The sequence below is a fragment of the Eleginops maclovinus genome, chromosome 12 (assembly GCF_036324505.1).
Source record: "Eleginops maclovinus isolate JMC-PN-2008 ecotype Puerto Natales chromosome 12, JC_Emac_rtc_rv5, whole genome shotgun sequence".
Taxonomy (NCBI): domain Eukaryota; kingdom Metazoa; phylum Chordata; class Actinopteri; order Perciformes; family Eleginopidae; genus Eleginops; species Eleginops maclovinus.
This window is the reverse complement of record NC_086360.1, coordinates 8,447,520-8,453,532: the sequence shown is the minus strand read 5'-3', so window position 1 is coordinate 8,453,532 and position 6,013 is coordinate 8,447,520. Positions and strand designations below refer to the sequence as shown.

General features: G+C 40.3%; 1 long non-coding RNA gene across 1 annotated transcript; it reads right to left on the bottom strand.

Annotated features, from left to right (window-relative positions):
* Positions 1-2,036: 2,036 nt before the first annotated feature.
* LOC134873009 (uncharacterized) lies at positions 2,037-4,536 on the bottom strand. Its single transcript, XR_010166906.1, has 5 exons — positions 4,362-4,536; positions 3,651-3,789; positions 3,385-3,497; positions 3,055-3,287; positions 2,037-2,945 (listed from the first exon to the last, which is right to left on the bottom strand). It is a non-coding gene; the product is annotated as an uncharacterized LOC134873009 (long non-coding RNA).
* Positions 4,537-6,013: the final 1,477 nt, after the last annotated feature.

Genomic DNA, 6,013 nt, shown 5'->3' with positions numbered 1-6,013 from the left:
GTTAGGCGGAACTGGAAAAAAAGTGGACACGTGGCTGTGGTGCCAGCCAAATTAATGTAATATAATATATCACATTGTTCTTAGATGAGTATTCTTGGAATAAACTGCTGTTAGTGACAGCATGACACTTACATGCTAAGCAGCAATCCTGTCAGTGAGTGAGGATAAAGTACCATGATTTAAAAATAGAACTTTCCATATTAAGACCTTTCTTAATATTACATTGAGAAAGAGCAGATTAGACTTGCATTGTGTGTTGTTTGCACTTGACAGGCATATTTTTGGACAGCTGTAGGTTATCTGATATGTGGAAATGACAAGAAGAAAATAAGAGAAACATGCACAACAAAGATAACCAACACAAAAAATGAGTTGTGTATTTGCACAAAACTTGAAATTTGGAGGACTTCCAATGTTCATGTCACATACTATGTAGCTCATTTAGCTTTTTTGAGAGGTTTATAGTGAGAGAGTTATCATCCAGTTTGATACAACTGGAATAAGGGTGATGCAACAGGGGGAGGTGAAGGGATCAAGGTGTGAATCTCTGGCATAAAAGCATAAAAGCAACCGTAATATAATCTGTTGAAGTGAAGCAATAATGTACCTCTAAGGGATTTATTAAACTATAAACAGAGAGGATCTATGATTGTGTGTCTTAAAAACATAAAAAGCTTGTATACTGTGGATTTGTATTGCTGTTTGGTATAAATAGATCACCCACATGTTTTCAATGGCATCATTTCCCAATACAACCTTTTAATATTAATAAAGCTAGGCCAGTCACCGCAGTCTTTAGAAACAAGTGTGAAGTGGTGTTGAGGTGCTCTGAGCTTCAACCACAAATGTGTCTGAACATAAAACAATATTTCCTCTTCAAATGCTTTTGTAGCAACTGTCTGTTGATCACAGACTACTAAACAAAAACTTTGAACAGTAGTTGTTGCAGTTGCTGTTGATGAAGCATGTTAGAGCTGTTTTTGATCATGTATCCTTAAGCGTGTCTGTAGGAGGGCCTGTATCTTGTTTGAGTATTAATTATGTATCTGTCTGGCTGGTGCCCCTGCATCTTCGGAGAGGATGTGGCCGTTGTGGAGGACTAGAAGTACCTGGGAGTGCACCTAGCAACGGACTGAACTGGAGAGCCAACACTGATGCTGTTTACTAGAAGGGCAACCTCAGAGCCGGTGACACCAGCAGAATCAACAAACTGAATAAGAAAGCTGGCTCTGTCATCAACATCAAACTGGACCCTTTTGAAGCTGTGGTGGAGAGTAGGACTCTGAACCAACTGTTGTCCATCATCGATAACCCCACCCACCCTCTCCACCTGCAGCTGGAAGGACATCGGAGCTCCTCCAACAGACTGCTCCAGCTCCGCTGTCACAAGGACAGGTACAGGAGAACATTCCTGTCTGTACTGCCATAACCCTGTACAATAATTCCCCTCTGGCTGGCAGACAACTCCCTGCTCCACAGCCTCTCTCTGTTAACTGGACATAACATGCACACTTTACACTTACACTTACACTTTACATTGTACATTTATATTATATTTTCATTTAATATTCCATTAAATTGCACTATTTACTATCTGTATATTTCTTATTTTTATTTCAAATGTTTTGCTATGCTTCATATTGCATTGTATTTTGCTGCCGTAATGTAAACATTTCCCAATTTGGGATAAATAACGTATTTCTGATTCTGATTCTGATGAAGAGCAGGACACCGGCAGATTCCACCGCTGGTTGAGAGTGTTCAGAAATGGCTGTATTTCTTAATGAAAATGAAAAAAAATCTTTACCATTTTTAAAGAGAAACAATAGAAAACATCATGTCTGGATAACAAACTGGCATAGGCATCATTGGTACCCATCCCCCAAACATGAATAAAGGGGCACTATTCTTTAAATGCACAAAAAACTATTCAACACACTGCAGGAAAGGGAGAAATATAAAAAAGCATAGTAGGGCCTCTCTAATGACTGACTGAACTTCCTTGCAAGAAAAAAAATACAACAAAGACAACTGGATGGTTTGATTCTTCTGTGAGACACTTTAATCAACATTACTCCATAAATATAACTCACATTTATTCAGTACTGTACAAATTTGAGGCTAAGTTTCCCCAAGAGGTAGTTTCTAACTAAAAAAAAAGACATTACATTTCAGAGATACAGTAAGTGCACTTTTGCTTTGTATTACATTTGTCTGGAAGTTTTAGGTACTTTACAATGTATATATATGTATATTTCCGGTCAAGTGAATCTCCAAATCTCAAAAAAAAAATGTTGTTCCTCTTAAGCTAAACTAAAAAACGACAGATTTTCTAAGTTTGATGCATGGTTCTCATGGCGACAACAACAAAGTAGTGAGCTTAGCTGCCTTCAAAGCAGTTGACCTGGGTTTGATTCCCAGCCATCGCAGGAGTTTCTTCTTTTGTCCAGCAGTGGCTCAGTCAGTAGGGGCTGGGGTCGCCAGTTCAAGTCCCCAAACAGACTTGAAATATGGAAAGTGGACTGCTACTTGGAGAGGTCCCAGTTCACCTTCTAGGCCCTGCTGTGGTGGAGCAAGGCACTGGACACCTCCAATCCCACCTCCCCATTGCTCCCCGGGCGCTGCACAATAACTGCCCACCCATCCTAGTACTACTAGATTCTTCTTCTTCTTCTTAAAGCCCAAGATGCATAGCAGTAGATTCATTTACCCGGGTATAAAGAAGTTGGAATTAGCATAACCCTAAAACATAACAGAATGTTAAAAGTTAAACTGAATTTACTAGTGGGATAGCTTCATCGAAAAGTATAGAGTTAAGTTTAAGACACACAGCCCCCAAAGAATTACACATTATCTAAATAAATTCACTCTCTGCCTGTTGCCAAGAAACTCATCCCACCCAGCAGGCAAGGTTGCTGTTTCCGTGTCAAAGGTGTTGTTGGTTTCTGCAGAACAAACAATATGAAAAAAAAAATGGTCAGGGTCATTCAAACCAGGTTAGTTAAAAGTAGATGTAATATGGTTTCATTTTGGTCAGAATCATGAAAAACATACCTTCACACTTCTTGTGTGAGCTCAGCGCATGCCTGACTGTCTTCACTGAGGCAGAACACAGTGGTTTCTTTCGTGAGATCTTCCAATTTACTGAGGTATTGACCAGGATTGACCACGGACCGCAGGCCGTAATGTTCGTTGAGCTTTAGGTCAACCTTCTGAAACCAGTAGGTTTCATCGTCAGGGTCTTTCATCGTTTCAGTGATTGGAGTAACAGAGGCAATCCTCTCCAACTGTGAACACACAAAATACAATGTCTATGCTTTGATTCCACACCAGTTTAACATACTGTATATAAATATGTCGCTGTTGTTAGAGGTTTATATCTACCTGCAGCTTTTTTTCTTTCACCTTTGGGGAATAGTGGCCATCTGTGCTCAGGAAACTGAAAGCAATATGAATTTCCTCTCCTCTTGTACGTGTCCATATTTTCACTGAACGTGCTAAGCACAAAAGAGAAAGAACAGATTAGCTTTGTATCATTATATTAAATACCATTCAAAGAGTATATTAAATGTAGCCACTCTCTGCTGTGGGTATTCAGTTATTTGGAAATAAAGGTGTTTTCATTATAAAAATGTTTTTAAAAATGGTACCTTCTTCTTTTAATTCGACAACACACAATTGCAGTCCAGCTGCAGAGGTCCTTTTGACTGCCACAAAGAATCCTTCTTTTACCTTCAGAAAAGCCTTTTGCATCATGGTGCCTCTTCAGTTGTATTCTTTCTATTTTAGCTAAAAGAAGAGAAGACTTTAATCATCCAGAAGAAAGTTTGTGTGCCAGAGTTACAACAGAAGCAATAAACATAATACTAATACTAAAACACAATAATAATAATAATAATAATGATAATAATAATACTAAGTGCAATAAAAAGAGCTACTTAAACAACAAAGAATGACAAAGCAGGTCATGCATTAACTTGCTACAGTGCTGCCATAACACCACGCACTGTTGAAGCCTGTGTATCGCAAGTGTGGTGTATTAAATCTGGAGATATACCAGGGCAGATACTCCCTGAGCTCAGAGGAATGTTGGGTGGAAAACAACATCTGGAAAACGTTAGGGTTCACCTAGGAACTGACCTAGGTCACCTTAGTGGGGCACACAGGGTTATTGCCTACCTCATGCAACCCCGTATCGCCCGTGTTGGTGTATGATACTATGCTGTTGTAATAAACCTTATTATATACAAGCTGGTGTCTCCAGAGACTTCATCATCGTCACAAAAATCGCTAAAAAATATACTTCACAAGGAAGATGAATGATAAGGTGCATGGGGAGAAATAATGCAAAAGTCTCTTACCCTCGCTGATAAAGTGTTGGGAAGCTTGGAGAGTAGTTGTTGAGAGACCTGGTTGTGAAAAGAGCAGGCGGCGCATGCAGCAGCAGGGACCGAGCTGCCTTTAAATAGCCTGACGTGCTCGCTGACTCAAGGCGCGCAGAACGCAACAAAGGGGTTGGACTGATACATGGAGTTAAACTAAGAAGACAAGTATTTCCAACGAATTAAATGTCTCACAGCAGCTAAATTGCAGGTTTTATTTATGATTACTGGGGGGAAATTCACCCGCACGTATTCTGCTCATGAGGTCTTGTCATACCCTTATTAGTCGTATATAGCCTTGGATTGACACATACTCTTTTGAAATAAACAAAAGCTAGAAAGTATGACGGCTGACATTAGATTATGCTTGGATGGAGTCATTTTTTTTCTTCCAATCTTTCCTTTTCTTACTGCGTGTTCAGAAGGGATGCAAAGGTACAAAGTAACCCAGTTAGATTATGCTAAAGTACAACATCACTCCCTTGAGTTTAAAAATAAATCTAAAAGGTGTTCAATATTTCGCACTTGTGTTTGGTATTGACATACAGGATGGAATAATTAACATTCCGGCTCATAATGTTCAAACAAAACACATTTGCGGTTGGAAATAAGTGTATAGAATCCTATAGTTTACGACTAGACCAAGATAGTTTATTTAATAGGATACTTTATAATATACAAAGTATGACATGTTTGTTATTCTTGGCACACTGAGGCCCCTTGTGTGTTTATGTTTGTCATGTTTTTGAAATAAGGGGGAACTGTTCTGGCACAGTTCCAAAACCAACTTGAGCAATTGCTCCCTACCCTTACTGGAATGGGTGCAGTCTCTGCTGATTCAAAGGACCGGAACACAAGGAGCACACAGAGCTTCTAACTGATGCCCGACACCGAAAAGACTGAAGGACAATTGTCAGACATATGGTGAGACACCGTGCCTCTGCTCATAGGCGCCGATTTATGTTTCTGCCGGTGGGTGCTCTAAAAAGTTTAAAGCCCGACCCTCGACAATCTCCGTGTGTGCGGTTAAATCTCCGTGGGTGCTCGGCAATCTCCGTAATCAAGATTATATTACAATCTGCTGCTGTAAAACCTGTCCCTGGCAAGCTCGTCCTGCGTCTGTCTGAAGAAAACATGTTTTTATGGTTTACTGCAAGACATACAGTAAGTAGTGTGTGGTTGAAGGCAAGCGCATTACAAAGGGCCCATCTTATGTATAACCCAGAGACATTGTTAAAGCCCCGAGGCCCTGCCTAGCAGAGAAAGGAAGAGAGACAACACCCATATTGAACATTTGGATTTAGAGTATAAATGTGGAAACGAGGCCCCGGCCGTGGCGCAACTGGCTTGGGCACCTGCACGGTACGCCGGCGACGCGGGTTCGATTCCCGACCCGTGGTCCTTTCCGGATCCCACCCCGACTCTCTCTCCCACTTACCTGTCACTCTCCACCGTCCTATCTTATTAAAGGCAAAAAGCCAGTGGTTATATAAAAGTCTTTAATACTGCATTATTATGTTTTAAAATAAAATAATGACTTTTAGGTGGATGTCCCTTAATTACCTACAGTGGTTTAGTGCTCACTGGATTTTTACACATCTGACACAGCTCCGGAAGACATGAAGAGACCA